At 43.1% G+C, this 24,326-nt stretch overlaps 1 protein-coding gene across 1 annotated transcript in view; it reads right to left on the bottom strand.

Moving 5' to 3' along the window:
- The window catches only part of LOC132399842 (protein LKAAEAR1-like), a 36,631-nt gene extending 23,135 nt beyond the window's left edge, over positions 1–13,496 (bottom strand). The window contains exons 1-2 of the mRNA XM_059980665.1: positions 13,431–13,496; positions 13,213–13,262 (exon numbers count right to left, since the gene is read on the bottom strand). The gene's annotated coding sequence lies outside the window, so the exon portion shown is untranslated. The remainder of the gene's footprint in view (positions 1–13,212; positions 13,263–13,430) is intronic.
- Positions 13,497–24,326: the final 10,830 nt, after the last annotated feature.

Here is a 24,326-nt window from a genome sequence, read left to right as displayed (position 1 = left end):
ATGGTAAATTCAGGCTTTTTCTACTGTGGATGGGTGTGAATACACCTAGAGGTCATGGGTTAAGGGTGAAAGGTGAAATGTTGCTGGGTAATATGAGGGAAAATTCCTTCCCTCAGAGGGTCATGAGAATGTTGAATGAGTTGCCAGCGCAAGTTTGATTTAAATGTGTTTGGTCAGGGAAATGGAGGGCTATGGTCCCAGTGCAGGCCAATGGCAGTAGGCAGTTTAAATGGTTCAGCATGAACTAGATGGGCTGAAAGACCTGTTTCGGTGTTGTACTTTTCTATGAATCTGTGACTCTATCCACTTGTGTCACACTTTAAGGGATCTATGGATGTGGACGCCAAGAACCCTGTATTCCTCCAGACATCTAAGAATCCTGCCATTAAACCTGTATCCTGCCTTTAGGTTTGACCTTCCAAAGTGTATCACTTCACACTTCTATGTATTTTCTCTCCACAAAATCTGAGTACCTGCAGGGTTTTCTATTGATAATTGATGATAATCCCTTTAGGAAACTCACAATTAATTTTATCATAAATTCTGATGACAAGTTATCAACTAGAATTGTTAACACACATCATCTAGATCAGAGGTTCCCAAGGTTTTTTTTTATGCCATGAGCACTTACCATTAAGCGAGGGGTGCATGGTTTACAGGTTGGGAACCCATGAGCTAGATAGATTGTTTTGTGACTTTCCTGATGTTTTCAGAATATTCTGTTTTATGTGCAGTTTTCATAAGGAATAAACTCTAAAGACAGTATTTTTAAATAAGTGTGAAAGAAAATTGTTGCATAGCAAATGTTTATATTAATTAGCATCTTACTTTTCTCTTTAACTTTTATTGCCCTTCTGTGCCAAGAAGCAACTAACTGAAAACCCAGATTCTAAATGAAGAATTGCAAGTAAGTAACATTTGTTCTTTTATTCTGAGCTAGGCAACTTGCATTGAAATATTGCGCCAATTATTCTGACATGATAATTCCCAGGAATAAATGTTATATGTGCATACTGTTACGTACCCGTGACACGTGACAGTGGTGTACTTGTTACGTGACATGTGTTGAAGCTATACTGGACATGAGGTAATGGTCTTGGTAATGGTAATGGTAATAGTAATGAAGGAATTAATTTTTAAATATAAGGATTTGTTTCCAGATGTTCCAAGAAGGACTACTATAGCTTCACATGATGTAGATGCTGGAGATGCCAAACCCATTAAACAACATCCATATAGGATGAACATAGAAAAATGTGAACTTGCTGAGAAAGAAATTAAATATATGTTAGAGAATAATATTATTAGATCTTCTAACTCGAATTGGAGTTCACCCTGTGTTATGGTGCCAAAACCAGATGGTAGTATTAGGTTTTGTACTGACTATAGGAAGGTGAATGCTGTAACGAAAACAGATGCGTATCCAATTCCTAGAGTAGATGATTGTGTAGATAAAGTTGGAAAAGCAAATTTGCTTACAAAGATTGATTTATTGAAAGGGTATTGGTGTGTTCCATTAACAGACAGAGGTAGAGAGATTTCTGCATTTGTAACTCCATCTGGGCTATATGAATATAATGTTCTTCCATTTGGGATGAAGAATGCCCCAGGTACTTTCCAGAGGATGATTAACTCTGTGATCCAGGGATTGAAAGATACTGATGCTTATATTGATGATTTAGTGACAGGAAATGATACTTGGGAAGCACACATTATTGCGGTGGAGAAATTGTTTGAAAGGCTTTCAAAAGCTAACTTAAATATTAATTTAGCTAAGAGTGAATTTAAACATGCCACTGTGACTTACCTTGGTTATGTTGTGGGTCAAGGTAAGGTAGCTCCTGTTCAGGCCAAAGTTTGGCAATTTTAGAGATTCCCACTCCAACGGGGAAAAAAACTCTCAGAAGATTCTTGGGAATGGTAGGATATTATCGAAAATTTTGTAAGAATTTTTCTAATGTTGCCCTTCCATTAACTAACCTTTTGCAGAAGAATGTGAAGTTTGTGTGGACAGTGCCTTGTCAAGAAGCATTTGAAAAATTGAAAACAATGATATGTCAACAACCTGTGCTCAAGGCACCTGATTTTGAAAAACCTTTTTCATTAGCTGTAGACGCTAGTGATGAGGCTGCAGGAGCAGTATTAATGGAAAGGAATGAGGGTGATGAGGTTGATCATCCAGTAGCTTACTTTTCTAAGAAATTTAATAAGCATCAAAGAAACTATTCAACAATAGAGAAGGAATTGTTATCTCTTGTTTTAGCTTTAGAATATTTTGAGGTATATGGTGGTACAACTCAAAAACCACATTGTTTACACTGATCATAATCTGTTAGTGTTTCTGAGTAAGATGAAAAACAAAAACAGAAGATTATTAAATTGGAGTTTGATGTTACAAGAGTACAAAATTGTGATAACTCATATTAAAGGTAAAGATAATGTGGTTGCTGATTGTCTATCTCGATGTTGAATGTACAATGTAATTTTTTTATTATGGAGTGGTTTTTTTTTACAATTGTAACACTCCTACTGTATTGTGAGTTGTAAGATGTTATATGATGATACTGTATTGTATATTGTGTTTGTTATAAAATTTATACATTTGTTTTCCTTGTAAATAATTGTTAAAATTTTTGTTTTTGACAGACTAAATTTGTTTTTTTGGATGGAGGTGTTACGTACCCGTGACGTGACAGTGGTGTACTTGTCACGTGACAGGTGTTGAAGCTATACTGGACTTGAGGTAATGGTCTTGTGATGCTGGAGTGATGTCATTTTCCCACCAGTAGAGGTCAGGTGACAGATTTTTTTTTTACAGGGTATAAAAGGAGGACCCCTCCCTGTGAGGAGGGGCAGTTCGTGGCTGGATTTGCCATGTTGACTTCATGCCACTGCGTGATTTAATATCATGATGCAGTGTGGTTGAAAGATGGAGTTTTATCTAATGCCTAAAGTTTAAAAGGTCATTGCCAGCAGTTTCTTTATAATACTGCTAGTTGAGAATCAGTGGAGAGTGAATATTGGAGTTCGGGAGTTAAAAGATCGAGGAAAGTTGATTTCGACGGTGAAACAGGTTCGACCTTGTTTGATCCTCAATCGGAAGGAATTTGTTGACTGTGCTCGTGTTAATCCCTGTGAATAGCAGAAAGAATTGAGTACAGTTTTGTAAAGGAAAGGTCAGTGCCTTTAAGCCGTTATATTTCATCTTTGTAAATTCTTTGTGAAAAAAGTATAGTTCAACTGGGAACCGCAGCAAGACGATGTGAAAGAGAATATAAATTGTCTTAAAAAGTCTCTCCCTTAAATGGACTGTAAGCATTTTGAACTTTTGCAACATCACTTTAAGAACTGTTTAAGCTGCCGCACAGCAGCTGATTTCTGGTTACGTGAGTGGTTTGTTTTTCAGTGTTTAATAAATGTTTTGTTTGTTATAAAACCCCTGCCTCACTCATATTTATTGTTGCTGAATCCGTAACAATCCACATTCATAAAATATGTATAAATTGGAGAGGTTCTCTGGATGCTTGGAGAACTAATGAAGGGACTGCCTGTTTTTGGTATTGCTTAATGAGTAAATGTTAATTAAAATCAGGTTGTCACTGTTACTTAGGGAAGAGGACCCTAATTTGACAGAATTTTATGCAAAACTTACACCCCTCAGGGGTGTGTCCTCTCTCCACTGCTGTTCTCCCTCTACACCAATGACTGCACCTCCTCCAACCCCTATGTGAAGCTTTTGAAGTTTGCAGACGACACCACCGTCATCGGACTTATCCAGAACAGTGATGAGTCTGCATATCGACAGCAGGTGGACCAACTGGTGCTCTGGTGCAGTCGGAGCAATCTGGAGCTGAACACGCTCAAGACAAAGGAGATGATAGTGGATTTCAGGAGACATCCCCCCGTTATGTCCCCCCTCACAGTCCTCGGCAGCTCTGTGTCCACCGTAGAGAACCTCAGGTTCTTGGGAACCACCATCTCTCAGGATCTGAAGTGGGAGCAGAACATCAGCTCCATCCTGAAGAAGGCCCAGCAGCGGATGTACTTCCTGCGGCTCTTGAGGAAATATGGTCTGCCTCAGGAATTGCTGCTGCAGTTCTATACTGCAGTCATTGAGTCTGTCCTGTGCACCTCCATCACTGTGTGGTTTGGAGCCGCCACCAAGCAGGATAGAACCAGACTACAGCGCACAGTGAGGACTGCCGAGCGCATCATTGGAGCCTCCCTGCCCTCTATTGTGGACCTGTACTCTTCTAGGTTGAAGAAGAGGGCGGGGAACATCATAAAGGACTCCTCCCATCCTGCGCACGGACTGTTTGAACTGCTTCCGTCTGGTAGGTGCTTCAGATCCCTCCAGACTAAGACTAATAGGCACTGGAGAAGTTTTTTCCCTACTGCGGTCACTTTGCTGAACAGTTAACTGCCAGTTAACTGTCGGCTAACTATTACTTGGATTGCACTACTTGTATGTATAATCTATATTTTCATTTATATTTATCATCTGTTATGAGCAGAGAGACAACATCTGCCGGAAGTAAATTCCTTGTATGTGTACAGGTACTTGGCAATTAAAGTCTGATTCTGATTCTGATTCTGGTGTGATTTTATTCAACCTGAAACCAGAGTCTTAAATCTAAATGAAGCAAACTATAAATATGTAGTATGAAATGGCTAAGATAGACTGTGAAAATACATTAAAATGAATGACAAACATCTAAAGAATTAATACAAAGTTTATAGCAATCATACATCCTTGCAAGACATAAAAGAAAATGGTTCAACTATTGCAAATAACAGTTCAGAGTACATTTTTATCAAAGTATGTATGCAGTGTACAACACTGAGATTCATCCTTCTGTGGGCAACCACAAAAAAACGAGAGGTCAGGAATAGCATTCTATCAAAGGAACAGACTGGTAATGTTCAATCCATCCTCACAGTTAACTTAAAGAATTCAAAAATTCAGCAAAGGAGGGATATGACAGCTATAAGTTAAAATCTATCATAAGTAAAATTTTAAAAGCTATTATTAAATGTACTGTAGAAGGGTATTTGAAAAATTATGTGTAACTAAGCTAAGTCAACAAGGTTTTCTGAAAAGAAAATAACGTTTGACTAATTTATAGAAATGAAATACAATGTCAGGAAGTGATTTTGGGAAGAAAAAATTTTAAAAAGTTATCTACTTGGTAAGAAATTGCAGAGCACAGAGATGCAAAAGGATGTTGGGTATCCTAGAGTATAAATCACAAAAGGAGAATATGCAAGCCAAACAAGTAAACAGAAAAACATACAGATTTTAATAATTTATTCCAATGGGAATAGAGTACAAAAGTTGCAAGTTTTGCTTCAGTAAAATTGGGAATAATGAAATCTCATCTAGAATACAGTGTACAGTATTGTTCTCTTTAATTAAGGATATTAATTTATTAGAAGTAGTTCAGAGAAGGCTTACTAGACCAATATATTTGGAATGCACTAATTATCCTCTTTGGGTGGACGGCAGGGTGAAGATACTTCTCTACCAAAGGAGGTGAATTATGCCTCTTCCCTCCATTAGCCTGAAGGTCACCCTTGGGCAAGGTGTTGCATCTGCTTAGCCCCCCAATCAGGGTCATGTGAAGCCATAGCAGCAGGTTGTGGATGATCACATGAGCAGCTGGTACATAACTCAAGTCCTGGTTATGTGACCACTGATGCCAGGCAGACAGACTCTGAAGAGTATTGATAATGGCTGGTGTCACCCATCTTGTAAAGACACCCCCCAGAAGAAGGCAAAGGCAAACCACAAAAAAGAAAAAGATTTAAAATACAAGATGCAAGACTGGAATAAATGATTATCTAAATCTGTTGAAAATGCTGAGTTCTAAAAGTTTTTAGAGCCAGTAAGTGTAGATAATACAGTCCCAATTGCTTCCATCTGCTCCCAATCGTCTCTTATTTGACACTAGATTCCATAATCTATATCACCTTCCAGCCTCTGTTGCTATTACTACACTCCCCCTCTACATTCTAGCTCATCTGCCAATCAACCCTTCTTGCCAGCTCTTACCCATATCACACCTCCATCTATTCCAGATGCAGGGTCAAGACCTGAAATGTCGACTGTTCATTTTCTTTCTCAAATGCTACCTGACTGTCTTGAGTTTTTCCAGCAGCTCATTTTTGCTCCAAGATTCAAGCATCTGCAGTCTCTTGTTAAAGTTGAAAGCTTGAAGTAAATATCAAAGTATCACCATATACTACCTTGAGATTAATTTTCTTGCAGGCACTTACAGGAAAAAATAATAAAATTTCATGAAAAACTTAAAAAAAGACGAACAAACAACCAATCTGCAAAAGAAGAACTGCAAATAAAAAAATAGTACTGAGAGCAACCTTCTGGTTTTAATAATACTGAGAACCACTATGCTTGGTTGCAGTGACCACTGCGGATCCAAACAAAGGCGTAATTGTTCATCATTTGTGTCTGTTGTGTGATCGCCAGATATTGGATATCGAAAACGTCAAGTACTGCAGGTCTGTTGCCTGGTGAATTGCTCGATGGCAGTGGAGCTGGACCTGTTGCGCACAATGTTGCCAACAGAAGGAGGAAGGCATCGGAGGCCGTTTACAGAGGCACGGGCGATCAAAAAAATAGTACAAACAACTGTCCTCTACATTCTTAATTGTGACCACAAGACCCTGTTGGACGTTGGTACTGTAGAAAGTTGCAAGTCTGGTTCACTGGTTCATTGGTGACACTGACAATGGTGGGGGGGGGGGGGGGGCGGGTTGCATGGCCTCGGCTGTTGCATGGAGTAGGCTCCCATGCTGTAGGGTTGCCTACTGGAGCTGCCCAGGGAAGGAGACGCTGGAGTCCTCTGGGAAAGAGCTGAAAAGTCTGTGCTGGCTTAGGGGCTAATCCCTCCCATAAGTACTTCACTCAAGTATTTGCTCAGCGGAGGATGAGTTGGATTGCATTCATCTATGGCTGCACCATCAACATACAGGCCATGACAGTCAGGGACCCTTGGGCTCTTTTTTTTCTCCCTCTCCCTCTCTCTCGTTACATTTTTTTGCTATTATAACTATATGTGCTGTGTGCTTTGTGTGACTGTTGGTACTGTGATTTGGAAGTTGGCCCCAGAGGAACACTGTTTCTTTCGGCTGTATTCATGTGTATGGTTGAATGACAATTAAACTTGAACTTGAATTTGATCAGAAGTTGTAAAGAGTCCTTGAAAGTGACTCTAGAGATCACATCAGGCCAGGTAGCATCTATAAGGAGAAGCACTGTCGATGTCTCGGCCTGAAACGGCGACAGTGCTTCTCCTTATTGATGCTGCCTGGCCTGTTGTGTTCCACCAGCATTTTGTGTGTGTTGTTTGAATTTCCAGCATCTGCAGATTTTCTCGAGTTTGCTCTAGAGATCACATAATCAGTTCAGAATAGTAGTGATTGATGTAATCCACTCTGGTTCAGGAGCCAGATGGTTTTAGGGTAATAATTGTTCCTGACCCTGCTGATGTGGGACCTAAGGTTTCTGTACCTCCTGCTTGATGATAGTAGCAAGAAGAGGACATTGTCTTGATAGCGGAAATATTTAATGATGGCTGCTGTTTTCTTGTGGCAGCACCCCATACAAATGTACTTAATGGTGGGGAAGGCTTTGCCTCTGCTTTCCATCTGTGTTGAAACATTTTTTTTGTCCTTTTTCTCTTTTATTCTAAAATCCATTTTATTTTGCCTCTTTTTATTAGTATTTTTATCATTTTCCAATAAATTGTGTGGAGTAAAGACTAACATCTCAAATTCTGCATGCCTCAGCAGGGATTTGTCAGCTTGCTTGACTAACAATTTTCAAAATTATTTCTGTTGTTTATTCAATTTGCAGATCCCCTATAGGAGATGTGCTGAAATTACCTCCTAATCTTTAAAAATCCATAATACTGTAAATTAAGTCCTATGAAAAGTTGGTGCTTTTGTTTTCCACCAACCGCAAAATCCAGGTTTGTGAATAAAGCCACATCAGATATATTTTAAAACATTAGAGGCCTTGTGACTATAAGTACTTGCTGTTTTTAACATTCATTTAGTACATCATGGCTTCATTTGTTTGGTGTCAGGATTGGGGTATTGATTTTTAATGTAGAATAAATTCAAAAGATCTGATAATATGTTATTCATAATCATAAATACTTATGTATTAATATGGACTGAATGTGACCAGACAACTTAGAAATTTGTAATATGGTAATAGGAATGCACCATTCATTTCTCTGTGCCTGTTATGCCATTTGAACAGATCACAGCAGATTTGTTATCTCACAGTCAATTTCCTGCACTGATTCCACATCCCTTGATTTCCTTAATATCTAAAAAGTATAGCTCTCTGTCACGAATGTACTCAGAGAATGAACCTCCACAGCAGCTTTGGGTAGCAAATTCCAAAGATTTTCTACACCCTAAGAACCAATTTCTTCTCATCTCTGTCCTAAATGGCCTACCATTTTTATTGATACTGTACTGCCTGGTTCTAGCATCCCTGTAGGAAATATCTAGCCTGTATAAAATTCTTTCAAAACTAGTAATCCATCTCAAAAATTGGAAAGCACCAACTGATTGCATAATTTGGAGCTTAACGTTCCAATCCATGACAAATGTGGTACAGTATCAGCATAGTTAAGAGCATATTGTCCACTTGTTGCTTTTCACATTATTTTAAGGAACATTCTGCTGTTATCAAAAATGGATAACTACTAAGAGTTTACAGGATTTTTCCCACATATAGTTGATACTCAATCATGGATTCTATAATGACACTATTACTGGAAGCACTGTTAAGCCATGTGTGGCCATTCAAGGACATTGGACAGGAAGAAAAGACATGCCTTCTTTCAGTCATCGGAAGAACCAGAAACTGCTTGATCTTTCTGATGAACAAAGCTTTCCCAGGCGTAGGTTTTCCAGTTCATCACCAAGTTGGGTGACATCAAGCAGATGACTTACAGAAACACTCATGTACACAGAGTATTCTCTCTATGGAGGTTAAGGTCACATTGACTCTCATCTTTCCTGCCTCGTGACCTTTTCAAAAGCTGCAAATAAAATTGATTGTTTCTCATAAGTTTCTGCTCACAGCTGCATCAGAGGGGTCACATACAAGAAAATCAATTAACTCATCTGTTTTGAATTGAATTAGCAGCTGGCGACTACTTAAGCACTGGGATATGCTGGCAATACCAACCTTCCATAAGTGCAGGCAGCCATTGTCTAATCCATGGTTCCAATGGGTGATATCACCCCGTTGTTTGGGAGTTTCTAAGGAGGTAATAAAGATAATGGGGGCAGTGGAGGGAGCACTTGAAAGAAAGGGGTCAGTTGAATGATTACAAGCTTATTTTAATAAATGAATTACTTGTTATTGGCATTTGATCCTTAATGTTACATAATTGTACTGACCTACTGTTTTCTTGGACTTTGCTTGGAGTGTGCTTTAGTTCTTGAAAGGCAATGTGACAATTGTGTATTTGGTACACCATAAGAAATCAGTGAGACCAAAGAATTGATTGTGGACTTCAGGAAGGGGAAATTGAGGGAACACACTATACTCCTTATTGAGGGGCCGGTGATAAACAAAATGTAAACTTTCAAGTTCCTGTTTGTCAACAGGTCTGTAGATCTATCCTGAGCCTGACATGTCAATGGAATTACAAAGAAGGCACACCAATGCTATATTTCATTAGGAGTTTGAGGACAGTTGGCATGTCATCAAAGGCTCTTGCAAATTTCTACAGATGTAGCATGGAGAGTATTCTAACTGGTTGCCTCATCATCCAATATGGAGGGCCCACTGCACAGTATCAAAAAAAGCTGCAGAACATTGTAAACTCAGCCAGCTCCATCATGGGCACTAGCCTCCCAGGCATCAAGCATACCTTCCAAAGGCGATACCTCAAAAAGGTGGCATTCATTAGTAAGGACCCCCATTGCCCAGTACAAGCACTTTTCTCATTGCTACTATCAAGAAGGATGTACAGGAGCCTGAAGAAACAAACTCAGCATTTCAGGAACAGCTTCTTTCTCTTGGCCATCAGCCTTTTGAATGGACAATGAATCCATTAACACTACCTCAGTATTTTTTTCCTCTCTTTTTCCACTGCTTATTTAATTTAGTTTATTATTATGTATTGCAATGTACTGCTGCCACAAAACAACAAATTTCACAACATACTGTGTATGCCAATGATACCAAGCTTGATTCAGATTCTGATTCTAACAAGGCATCAAGTACTAGTTGAGGTAATCAAGATTTGAATCTTAGTATTGATTAGTGCTTGAGTGATAATTTTCACCTAGATCCCATATATAATGTCCTGCTCCAACAGAAAACTTCCTTAGAAGAATTAACAAAGTAAGGGAGGCAGTGATGAAAATTATATAAAAATTCACATCATCATAGTTCTCCATGAAGTTAAGATGAAGGTTATAACATACACAAAACATAGCCTATTACATAGGCTTTATTTGACGACAAAATACATTGTTGACATATGTTAATATAAAGAACAGGTATTTTAAAAAATCCAAATGCCGTGCCTCTCCTACCTGCATATGCTAAAGAGCAAGGCTCCAGAGATTAAGACAAGAGGAGGTAGAGAAGTAGCTTCGGGATTGCTTTCATTCAGTGTACTGGGCTGTGTTCATGGACTCATCTATGGATCTCAATGAACATACCATGGTTATCAGGGACTATTATAATAATAGTCTTAGATGAATGTGTCCCCACAAAATCATTCAGAGTCTTACACAACCAGAAGCCCTGGGTAAATGATGAGATCCACAATTTGCTGAGTGCTAGATCAAAGGCATTCAAGACTGGCAAGCAAGAGAGTTACAAGCGGTCCAGATACAATCTCCAGTAAACTTTTTCATGGGCAAAGTGGCAACTCCAGACTAAATTTGAATCTATGAAAGATGCTCGACAACTGTGGCAGGGCTTGAATGCTATCACCTCCTACAAAGTGAAATCAAGCAACATGGACGACAAAGGGGCTTCAGTTCCATATAAGCTCAATGCCCTCTGTGCTTGCTTTGACCATCAAAACATGCAAGGACCATCATGAACTCCCACAGCCTCTGATGATCCTGTGATCTCAGTCACTGAAGCTGATGTGTGAGCATCCTTCAGGAGGGTGAACCCATGGAAAATATCCAACCCATGGAAAACATCCAACTCAGATGGGTTACCTGGCCAAGTTCTAAAGACACCCCTCGTATCCCCACCTTCTTAGTTTAACATCTTATCTTTTTTTCTAGTCCTGACAAAGGGTTTCGGCCCAAAACGTCAATGTTTACTCTTTTCTATAGATGCTGCTTGGCCTGGTGAGTTCCTCCGGTGTTTTTTGTATGTTGCATTGATTTCCAGCATCTGCAAATTTACTTGTGTTTCCTGTGGTTGGAGGGTTCACTGAGACCTTTAACCTCTCACTTTGGCAGTCTGAGGTATCCACCTGCTTCTAGCAGGCTTCAGTTATACCGGTGCCTAAGAAGAATATGCTAACCTACTTCAGTGATTGTAATCCAGTAGCACTTATATCCACAGCGATTAAGTATTTTGAGAGGTGATGCACCATCAATAACTCACACTGAGACGTAAGGCGAGATACCGGCTTTTATTGACTGGAAGAAGGAACCAGGAGTGAGTGTCTATCATACAATGTCCTGGAGACTGAGGCCGAGCGTCAGGCCTCAGATCTCCTTTATACAGGGGCCTGTGGGAGGAGCCACAGGAGCAGTCAGCAGGGGGCGTGTCCCGACAGGCACATAGTTCACCACAAGAGGTTGGTGATAAAACACATATACTCCTGTCTGAGAAGCAACTTGGATCTGCTTCAATTTACCCACCAACTCTACAGGTCCACAGCAGATGCAATTTCATTGGCTGTTCACTCACTAGACCATCTGGACATCAAAGATGCATAATCAGGATGCTCTTTATCGCTTTATCGAGCATCATTATTCAGTACTATCATTCCCTCAAGACTAATCAATTAGCTTCAAGTCCTTAGCCTCAGTACATCATTGTACAATTGGATCCTTGATTTCCTCACTTTCTGACCCCAGTCGGTTCAGATTGGCAACAAATTCTCCTCTACAATCACCATAATCATAAGTGCACCACAAGGCTGTGTGCTTAGCTCTTGCTGTATTTGCTTTACGATTGTGACTATGTGGCTAAGCACAGCTCCAATACCACATTTAAGTTTGCTGCTGACTCCATTGTCATAGGCCAACTCAAGGTGGTGATGTATCAGCATATAGGAGAGAGACTGAAAATCTGGCAGAGTAGTGCCACAACAACAATATTTCACTCAATGTCAGCAAGATTAAGGAGCTGATTATTGACTTCAGGCCACCACCATTTGGATGTGCTTCTCCCGGCTAATGTTGGAGAGCAAAGATAACCTGTGGCTTCTTTTTCAGAACCATGATTAAACAGAACACACACAAAGTGAAGAAACAAGAAGTGGATGATGGCCAAAATCAGTAATAGTTTAGGTGAGACAGAAGAGGCCACTTAGGGTTCATATAAGTGAGAGATGGGGAAGGACGAGGAAGAGGGAGAGGCACAACAGAACTTATTGATAGTTTTACATAGAGAATATAAAAATATTTTTGGGGTGGGAGGGCTCAGCTTTTGGAAGGTTCAAAAGTGCAGGATTGGTTGGTATCAGGTGAGAATCTAATTTAATAGATCATACACTATGCACCAGCAAAAATACTTAGAGTGAACTTCTGTGGAAGAGATCAATAGAGGAGGGGAGGGGTTGGTGACAAAGTTAAAACTTACAAATAAGTGGAAAAATGACAAACTGATTGTTAGGGTTATACAGAAAGTGGGTGGCATGCAGGCAGAGTAAAAGCTCAAAAACAGCCTGTAGCACTCCAAACACATAGACACAAGCACAAAAGATTTGGCAGAGGCAACTAGAGGAATATTATTCATCTTAATGTTGTACAATGCCATAAGAAGAATAAATATTACTGGGGGAACTGTACTGAAGGTAGCAAAATTATGACATCATCCTCCCACAAATAAACAACGTAGGAAAGTTTCCGCAGATCTCTCATTTTCCCGTGAATTCCTTGCTGGATATGAAGAAATGCTCAACACATGACATCGTGTTACTGTACGTGATGTGTCAAACGCGTAAAATATATACTCACTGCACAAAATGCCGGGGGTTGGACTCGATAAACATGATAGGAGTTCTCTCCTGAAGGCAAGAACAATCTGCAGTGAGAGGGCTGAAAGATGCATAACGCCCGCCTGACATACGGAGCTCACAACTAACGGCGCCACATATAAAAACCGATGTGACTCTCCCTGTAGCAACATATTACTCGCCAAAATATACGAAAAATAGCAGTAGAAATAAACCCACCCAGCTACACGCAGCGTTCTCAGCGAAAAGCAAAACCGGAAACCAAACAGCAGTTACTATGGTAACTTTGGCAGCTGCTTTCCGGGTTAGCTTGGCTGGGTACCTGTTGAGCACGGAAGGGCACCTGCCTGTGGTCCTGGGTAATAAAGTACAATGAAATCAGTCCGCCACCAGTGATCTGTGAAATTACTTCGTACTCTCTTCTGGCACATTTCCAATGGAAAATGGACTTTTTAAAACCTGTTTGGGTCATGTTTAGAATTCGAAAGTGCATTAAAATGGGTTAGATTTATTTTTCCCTTCCAGGTCCTCGAATTCAAATATGGTGAAATGCATTTAAAGGATCGACTTTAGAACTTCACTGGTCAAGAAGCTTATTCAACAAATTAAATTTTCGTCAGCAATCAGAGGTGATTTCCTTAATGGATATACTGCATTGGACGATGTAAACCAGATATCAGACCTCAAGTCCCAAATGGAGACAGTTTGTTGCACTTGTGTGAGATTAGGGGCCTAACATCACACTCTGGTTGCTTCCAGGTAGTTATTGAAACAGCTTTTATGTTAAGCCGATGGTTTAAGTGGTATAAGTCAGGCCACTAAATGAGACATTGGTGTAAATTTGCTATCATTTTTACCCCGATTGAGACTATTTCATTGATTATTACATCAGTGCCAATCCTGTGTTTTGTTTTGACCAAGTGCAAAGTCTTTTCAGTTGCAGGCTACAGGATCCAAAGAATGGATCCAATTAACGTGTGCACGTAGGCGTGAGTCCAAATGAATCAGGATGTTCTCTAAACTTGGTAATATTTTTGCAAACCATAAGAGATTAAGTGAAACCCAAACAGTTCCCACCTATAGCACAAGTGCACATCACTTGTTTGTGGGTGATTCATGATGCATCTGCCACCAAACTGAATCATAATGATCAAGTTTACACCATGTTAAGCATTTAAAGATTGCTCAGAGTTCAGTAGCAGAATGAATTCCTATCACTACTTATCCCATTCCCAATCCATATTAATTTAAGGGATTTTCAATGGCCGGCAGGTTTGTCTGTAAGCTATAAGTTAAAGATGATTACACAACATGCAATTTAGACCTTCTCAATAAATGAAGCCGTTCATGCCAACATGGAGTAAACCTCGACAATATTCCAGTGTGGGACGATAAGATGTAAATAACATGAGCAACATAGAAGAGCTGCCTATAATCATATCCATTCTAGAGAAAGGATCTAACTACCTTCCTTGATATTCAATGACATTACTATTGGTAACTCCCTGATTGATCATTGATCAAAAGCACAGATGAACATAGATAAAGTGATCAGAAACACAACTGCTCATAGGAACAGTGACTGCATGAGTAGATCATAGATAGGGACATGTTCGGCACAACTTCCTGGGCGGAATTGTGCTGTATTGTGCTGTAGGTTCTCAATGCTTTTATGTTTCTCTATGGCATCATGTGGTGCCAACCTCTCACATCCCCACTCTCTACAACCTAACAAACAAGGCGAGAGCATAACGACCTTCTTCTCACTTGCATGGGTAAATGCAATTCCTGACACGCCCAAGAACACTTGACTTGCATCCCATCCGCCAACCTAAATTTAAATTTCTTCTGCTAACTGTGCTCAATTACAGCAGTGGGTACCATCTGCTGGACTCACTGCACTGCTTGGCTAAGGCCACTCCAAAATCAACTCCATAATCCATGACCTCAACCAGCAAGAAAGCCAAGGAAGGAAAATGGGTGCCTCGGAACATTACCACTTTAGGTTCACCTGCAAGTCACATAATAATCCAGGATTTGAAATGCATTTTACAAGACAAATTGCAGTGGTTCAAAAAGGGCTTCTCAAGAGCAGTCACAAGTGATCAATAAGTGATATCCCCATCCCATGAATGTAACAAGTACCTTCTTCCTCAGTCCATCATGCTTGGTTTTTTTTCATCTACAAGACCAGTGTATAGAGCACCTATCTGCACATTGAACAGCACAGAACAGGCCCTTTGGCCTAATGCTGACATTTTAACCTACTCTGAGATCAACATGTTTCTCTCCTGCATAGTCACATACAGGAGTGCAAATAATAGTTGGGAATATAAAGGCAATCCACTGGAATTCCACAGGGGGATGGTTACACTCACCTTGTTGGTGATGACCACTTTCTTTAACATGCGTGGGATACCTGTTTGTTGTCACTTCCCAGTTAAATGTTGTACATGGTCACTGCCTGCTTCATTCATTTGGAGAATTACAGAATCATACAACATGGAAACAGACATTTCTGCTCAGCATGCCTGTGACAGCCATCAAGAACAATCCAGTTCCAGCCCCGGCCATTACCTTCCATGCCATGATATTTGTCATGCTTATCTAAATACTTAAATATCATTACATTAATATATGTAACAATTCAGATTTGAATCACACTCTGGGTAAACAATTATTTCTGTCAAATCCCCTCTAAATCTTGTCCCTTTTAAACCTATATTATTTATTTATTTATTGAGATACACTATGGGTTAGGCCCTTCCGGCCCTATGTACCGTGTTGCCCTAGCAACCTCTGATTTAACCCGGGCCTAATAATGGAACAATTTACACTACTAATTAACCTACCAACCGGTATGTCTTTGGACTGTGGGAGGAAACCAGACCACCTAGAGGAAACTCATGTGGTCACAGAGAGAATGTAGCGGGTCTCTGGTTAGTTGTTGACACCTCTTCTAAGAAGATAAGTTTCTTGCTATTTATTGTATCTACCTCCTTCATTTTTTGGTAGGCATGATTCTAATTCCTTTAGCCTTCTCCACTGCAGAGAAGATAACCCAGCTGTAGAGTCTCTCCTCATAGCTCAAACACTCTATCCCTGGCAACTTCCTGACAAATCTCTGCTGCAACCACATCCTTTCTATCGTGAGGAAACCAGACCTCAGTCCTCCAGTTGCAGCTTAACTGATGTTTTATAGCATCGACCACATTGCAAGACAACGGATCTTATTTTCCGTGTTCTAGTCATGTTCTTTCTTGTAAAAGTTGTGCATAATTTATGCTTGTGCTTATTTGCAAATGTTGTTTATCTGATACCACGATCCTGTGATGATGCTGCAAATAGTTTTTTCATTACATCTATGATTACATGTACTGCTGTGACAAGTTTGGCTTTTTCGACTGTGACCTGGCTAATGAAAGCAGTATGTTCTTAGGCACCTTGTCTACTTGTGCTGCAGTCTTCAAGGGATGTTTGGATCCCCTGAAGTACTCATGAAGTTCCTCAGTACCTCCGAGGGTTTGTTTGATCATTTTTTCAATCAAAAGAGCACTATAGCAGCTGTGTGTACCATCCTCCACAAATTCTTCATCTCACATCCTTTAGATTAAATTTCATCTGCCATTGCACAGGTTGACTGTGTCTCTTAGGCATACTAAGAGATATACATATTGGCATTCATCAACCATGGGATTGAGCTCACAAGCTGAGAGGTAATGTTACAACTCTGTAGGACCCTGGTCAGACCCCACTTGGAGTACTGTGCTCAGATCTGGTCACCTCACTGCAAGAAGGATGTGGAAACAATAGAAAGGGTACAGAGGAGATTTACGAGGATGTTGCCTGGACTGGGGAGCATGCCTTATGAGAATAGGTTGAGTGAACTTGGCCTTTTCTCCTTGGAGCGACGGAGGATGAGAGGTGACCTGATAGAGGTGTATAAGGCGATGAGAGGCATTGACCATGTGGATAGTCAGAGGCTTTTTCCCAGGGCTGAAATGGCTACGATGAGAGGGCACAGTTTTAATGTGCTTGGAAGAAGGTACAGAGATGTCAGGGGTAAGCTTTTTACACAGAGAGTAGTGAGTGTGTGGAATGGGCTGCTGGTGACGGTGGTGGAGGCGGATACAATAGGGTCTTTAAGAGACTCCTGGATAGGTACATGGAGCTTAGAAAAATAGAGGACTATGGGTAACCTAGGTAATTTCTAAAGTAAGTACATGATCGGCACAGCATTGTGGGCCGAAGGGCCTGTATTGTGTTGTAGGTTTTCTACGTTTCTATTTCTCTATCCATTCTACCAAATGATCAATATTGTTCTGCAATTCAAGAATTCACTCCTCACTATCAACAAAAGCAACAATCTTCCTGCTATCTATAAACTTATTAATCATTCACTTCCACTTACACTCATTTGCTACTTATTAGGAACTTATTGTAGCTAATAAAGTGGTCACTAAGTGCGTGTTTGTGGTCTTCTGCTGCTGTAGCCAATCCGCTTCAAGGTTCAATGTGTTGTGTGTTTAGAGCTGCTCATCTGCACACCACTTTTGCAAAGTGTGATTATTTGACTTACTGTCACCTTCCTGTCAGCCTAAACCAGTCTGGACATTCTCCTTTGAACTCTCTCTCATTAACAAGGCAATTTTGCCTACAGAACTTCCACTTACTGGAGATATATATAAAATTTTTGCACTATTCCCAGTAAACTCTAAAGACTGTTGTGTGAAAGAAATCCCAGTAGTTTATGAGATACTCAAGCCATCCCATCTGATACCAACAATCATTCCATGGTCAAAGTCACTGAGATCACACTTCTCCCCCATTCTGATGTTTGGTCTGAACAACTGAACCTCTTGACCATGTCCGCATTGTTTTATGCATTGACATAATGCTACATGATTGGTTGAATTGATTTTTGCATTAATGCACAAGTGTACAGGTGTACTTAATAAAGTAGCTCCTTGAGTATATAACAGTAAGTTTTCTGGCATCAAACTGTGATACAGCAATTGCGAAAACACCCTTTCACCTTCCCAGACAGACTCCCATCACTAAGCCAACTCTGGATAAATTGCCACTTTTTGGCCCTGGTCCAAAAAGTGTCTTCTATGTGGGATCCTATGAAAGGTCTTTCTGAGCACCATGTAGACCACTTACAACTACATTATTGACTATCACTGCATAGCAAAATGCAGATTAATCCTGTCTCTCTGAATATTTTCCAATAATTTCTCTTACATTCATGCAGAAACATAGAAAACCTGACAGCACAATACAGGCCCTTCAGCCCACAAAGCTGTGCCAATCATGTCCTTACTTTAGAAATTACCTAGGGTTACCCATAGCCCTCTATTCTTCTGAGCTCCATGTACCTATCCAGGAGTCTCTTAAAAGATCTTAACGTATTCACCTCTACCACCGTCGTCGGCAGCCCATTCCATGCACTGACCACTCTGCGTAAAAACATCTATCCCTGACATCGCCTCTGTACCTACTTCCAAACACCTTAAAACTGTGTCCTTTAGTGTTAGCCATTTCAACCCTGGGGAAAAGCCTCTGACTATCCACATGATCAATGTCATCTTATACACCTCTCATCCTCTGTTGCTCCAAGGAAAAATGGCTGAGTTCACCCAACCTGTTCTCATAAGGCATGCTCCCCAATCCAGGGAACATCCTTGTAAATCTTTTCTGCACTGTTTCTATGGTTTCCACATCCTTCCTATAGTGAGTCGACCAGAACTGAGTACAGTACTCCAAGAGGGGTCTGACCAGGGTCCGATATAGCTGCAACATTACTTCTCCGATCATAAACTAAATTCCACAATTGATGAAGGCCAATGCACCATATGCTTTCTTAACCACAGAGTCAACCTGTGCGGCAGCTTTGAGTGTCCTATGTGTGGTGAACTACATATAGCTATCAGGACATGCCCCCCCTGCTGACTGCTCCTGTGGCTCCTCCCACGGACCCCGGTATGAAGGTGATTGGAGCCACAGACCCTTCCTCAGTCTCCAGGATGTTGTGTGGTGGTCACTTGCTGCTTGTGCTTTCTTCCAGCCAATAAAAGCCTACCTTAACCCACGTCTCAGTTATTGATGGTGCATCAATTTTATTGGCTGGAAGTTTAAAAACAAGGAAAGCATTTTACATCCGGAAAAATTGGACATTGACCCTCAAGACTCAGAAGCAGCTCTTGCCTTTGAACTCTGGCTTGCATGCTTCCAATCATACTTGGAGGAGGTTCATGTGACTGAGCCCGCTATTATGCACAGAATCCTCCTGTCGAGGGTCAGCCCCAAAGTTTACTCACTTATCAGGGATCTGCCGACCTACCAAGGGGCACTGGACGCCCTCAAAAGACAGTACCTGCGGCCGGTGAACACCGTCTACGCAAGACATCGCTTATCGACATGGCAGCAGCAAACCGGCGAGTTGAGCGGGGAATTTCTCCGAGCCCTACAGACACTCATGCGGGCCTGTGACTGCAAGGGACTGATGGTGAAACAACATGTGGAGCTGCTAGTACGAGACGCCTTCGTTACAGGGATCAGGTCAGTGTATGTGCGCCAGCGGCTGCTGGAAAATGCTGATCTTACCTAACGCTCGGCGATCAAGACGGCCGACACGCTGGAGGCTGCTCTGCACAACGCTGACACTGTCCAGCTGCGTGATACCCCACCAGTTCCCTGGACGCTGCAGACCCTGCCACCGGCGAGCAAATCCACCGCCGCTGCTGTCAGTCGCGAGTCCACGAACTCCCCGAAACCAACCACAGCTGCTGCCAGTCACAAGTCCGCGCAGTGTTGCTTCTGCGGACTCGAAAAGCACCCCCGAAAACGCTGCTCGGCCCGAGAAGCGACCTGCTCCAGCTGCGGAAAGAAGGGCCACTTCGCCAAGGCCTGTAAGTCCAAACCACGAGCGGGGTCGAGCAGCGCCGCGTGCGAGGCATGGGGCTGGCCATCTTTGTCGGCACCTCATCCCACCTTCGACCCATGGGTGTTTACTGGGCACCAAGACGGCAGTTCAACTCTGGCCTCCGCAACCCTTGACCAAATCGCCCCACACCAGCTTGCAAGGTCAATGATGGATATCCTGGTGGAGGGGCACAGGACTCACTGCCTGTTTGACATGGGCAGCACTGAGAGTTTTATTCACCCGGACATGGTGCAACGCTGCGGACTCGTGACACAGCCGGTAAGCCAGAGGGTCACCATGGCTTCTGGATCGCATTCCACAGACATCCGGGGGGGTTGTGTAGCGACATTGGTGGTGCAGGGCACAGAGTATCGAGACTTTGCGCGACTGGTTATGCCTCAACTGTGCGCGCCTGTGCTATTGGGGCTCGACTTCCAGAGCCACCTAAATAGTGTGACTATGGCATATGACGGGCCCCTCCCACAACTCACTGTCAGGAACCCTCAGTTTTGTGGGACTTTGTCATATACCCCGCTACTGACCATGCACACACACCGACCAACACATCCCACCCAGCACCATGCCGACAGCTGTGCTACTGACACCACTTGCAGCCTCTCCACCCTCAAGATCCCTCTCCCACTGCTGTTCGCCAACCTGACCCCTGACTGTAAACCTGCGGCAACTAAAAGCAGGAGGTACAGCGCGGGGGACAGGGCCTTCATTAAGTCGGAGGTGCAGCGGCTGCTCAGGGAGGGGATCATTGAGCCAAGCACAAGTCCTTGGAGGGCCCAGGTGGTTGTTGTTCGGACCGGGCAGAAAAATAGGATGGTCGTAGACTACAGCCAGACCATCAATAGGTTCACGCAGCTTGACGCATATCCCCTATTCCGCATTGCGGATATGGTCAACCAGATAGCTCAGTACAAGGTGTACTCGACCATAGACTTGAAATCCGCTTACCATCAGCTCCCCATCTGCCCGGAGGACCGCCCCTACACCGCCTTCGAGGCAGGCGGCAGGCTCTATCACTTCCTGTGCGTCCCTTTCAGTGTCACGAATGGTGTCTCTGTCTTCCAGAGGGAAATGGACCAGATGGTGGACCAATGCCAACTGAAGGCCGCATTTCCCTACCTGGATAACATCACCATCTGCGGTCACGACTGGCCGGATCACAACACCAACCTCCAACGATTTTTCCAAGTGGCCAAAGCCCTGAACCTTACTTATAATAGGGACAAGTGTGTGTTCGGAACCACCCGCCTTGCTATCCTTGGGTATGTCGTGGAGAACAGGGTCATTGGCCCTGATCCCGACCGTATGCGCCCCCTGTTAGAACTCCCTCTTCCCACCACCCTCAGAGCCCTCAAACGGTGTCTGGGCTTCTTTTCCTATTACGCCCAATGGGTCCCTCATTACGCAGACAAGGCCCGCCCCCGATCAAGTCTACCACTTTTCCTCTCTCTGCTGAGGCCTGCGCGGCCTTCAGTCGCATTAAAGGGGACATTGCCAAAGCAACGATGCATGTGCTGGGTGAGACCATTCCCTTCCAAGTACAGAGTGGCACCTCCGATTTCGCGCTGGCTGCTACCCTCAATCAGGCAGGCAGGCCAGTAACGTTCTTTTCTCGTACACTTCAAGGCCCTGAAATTCAGCACTCCGTGGTGGAGAACGAAGCCTAGGCCATAGTGAAGCTATTAGGCACTGGAGGTACTATCTCGCCAGCAAAAGGTTCACCTTGCTGACCGACCAGCGCTCAGTTGCGTTCATGTTCAGCAACCAACAGCGGGGCAAAATCAAAAATGATAAAATTTTGTGGTGGAGAATGGAACTCTCCACCTACAACTATGATATCCTGTACCAGCCTGGAATGCTCAATGAGACCCCTGATGCCCTATCCCGGGGAACGTGTGCCAGCGTGCAGCTCAACCGGCTATACGCCCTCCATGCAGATCTTTGCCACCCGGGGGTCACCCAATTTTACCATTTCCTGAAAGCCTGGAACCTGCCTTACTCCCTTGAGGACATCAGGACGATGACCAGGGACTGCCAAGTCTGCGCTGACTGCAAACTGCACTTCTACCGTCCTGAAAAGGCGCAACTTATCAAGGCCACCTGCCTCTTTGAGCGGCTGAGTATTGACTTTAAGGGCCCCCTTCCCTCCACTGACCGCAATGCCTACTTTCTCAACATTATCGACGAGTACTCACGGTTCCCCTTTGCCAACCCCTGCCCCGACACCACTACCACGTCCGTCATAAAAGCCCTGCGCCAGCTCTTCACTCTGTTCAGATACCCCTGCTATATCCACTGTGATAGAGGGTCCTCCTTTATGAGTGACGAGCTGCGCCAGTACCTGCTGGCTAGGGGTATTGCTACTAGTAGGACCACGAGCTATAATCCCCGGGGGAATGGACAGGTGGAGAGGGAGAATGCCACAGTGTGGAAGGCCACACTTTTAGCCCTTAAGTCAAAAGGATTGCCGGTCTCTCGACGGCAGGAGGTCCTCCGTGAGGTGCTTCACTCTATCCGCTCCCTGTTATGCATGTCCACCAATGCCACCCCCCATGAGCAACTCTTTTCTTTTCCCAGGAAGTCTGCCACTGGGACCACTGGGATTGGCTGATGTCCCCAGGGCCAGTGCTGCTCCGGAAACATGCGAGGAGCAATAAATACTCCCCTTGGTCGACCCATTGGTCGAGAGGGTTCACCTACTACATGCGAACCCCCAGTATGCCTACGTGTTCTTACCTGATGAATGGGAGGACACGGTCTCCATCCGCGACCTGGCACCCGCAGCAGCAGCAAACCACTACCCCAAACACTCCACGGTAACTATGAACCCTGTACCCGAGGTGACACCGCGCACACCAAGCCCTACACAGACTCCTCACGACACTCCCATACCGGGCGCCTCGCACACGCATATACCAGGCGCCTCACACGTGCATGAGGGATCACTGACGCCTAGGGGCTGACATCTCCAGTCAGGCTGGACCCAGCACAACCACCGTCTCCGGTGCAATCACCACCGGCTCCTGTGCAATCACAGCCGGTGCTACGTAGATTACAGCGACAGATTCGACCACCTGATAGACTTAACCTGTAAATATACTTGTAATATACTTGTAAGAAACTTCGCCCCATGGGGACTCTCTTTTGAAACGGGGGGGGGGGGGGGCGGGTGAATGTGGTGAACTACATGTAACTGTCTGGACATGCCCCCCCTCCGCTGACTGCTCCTGTGGCTCCTCCCACAGACCCTGGTATAAAGGCGATTGGAGCTACAGACCATTCCTCAGTCTCCAGGATGTTGTATGATGGTCACTTGCTGCTTGTGCTTTCTTCCGGCCAATAAAAGCCTACCTTAACCTATGTCTCAGAGTTATTGATGGTGCATCACTATGGACTCGGACCCCAAGATCCCTCTGATCCTCAACACTGCCAAGAGTCTTACCATTAATACTATATTCTGCCATCACATCTGACCTACCAAAATGAATCACCTCACACTTATCTCGGTTGAACTCCATCTGCCACTTCTCAGCCCAGTTTTGCATCCTATTAGTGTCCCGCTGTAACCTCTGACAGCCCTCCACAGTATCCACAACACCTCCTACCTTTGTGTCATCAGCAAATTTACTAACGCATCCCTTCACTTCCTTATCCAGGTCATTTATAAAATCACGAAGAGAAGGGGTCCCAGAACAGATCCCTGAGGCACACCACTGGTGACCGACCTCCATGCAGAATATGACCCCTGTAAGATACACTAGTCTGTAGTTACCTGGCTTACCCCTGCAGTCCTTCTTCAAAAAAATGGGCAACATTTTCTGTCCTAGTGATCTTGTGGGTAATGAATGAATTCAAACTTCCCTTTATTGGGAGAGCAAAGTGAAGCTTAGGGTTTCCAAGGGTATGACTGGAAAATGCTTTCAGTGTCATCTTCTCTTTGTCCACTGTCATTCTTTGAAACTCCCCCTGTGTCCTCTTCTCCATTTGCTGACATTAGATGAGTGTGTGTCATTGCCAGATTGTAGAGAATATGCCCGCTTACTTGAAATCAAATTCCGTATTGTCAAAAAACACACTGCTAGAGGAAAAAATGGATATGCACATCACCCACACACTTAACCTGTCCCTATCCTCTGGTTTCATCCACCCTTCTCTATACGCATGCTTCCCCTTGG

The sequence above is a fragment of the Hypanus sabinus genome, chromosome 9 (assembly GCF_030144855.1).
Source record: "Hypanus sabinus isolate sHypSab1 chromosome 9, sHypSab1.hap1, whole genome shotgun sequence".
NCBI lineage: Eukaryota > Metazoa > Chordata > Chondrichthyes > Myliobatiformes > Dasyatidae > Hypanus > Hypanus sabinus.
Note: the sequence above shows the minus strand (reverse complement) of the source record. Positions and strands in the feature narration are given on the sequence as shown.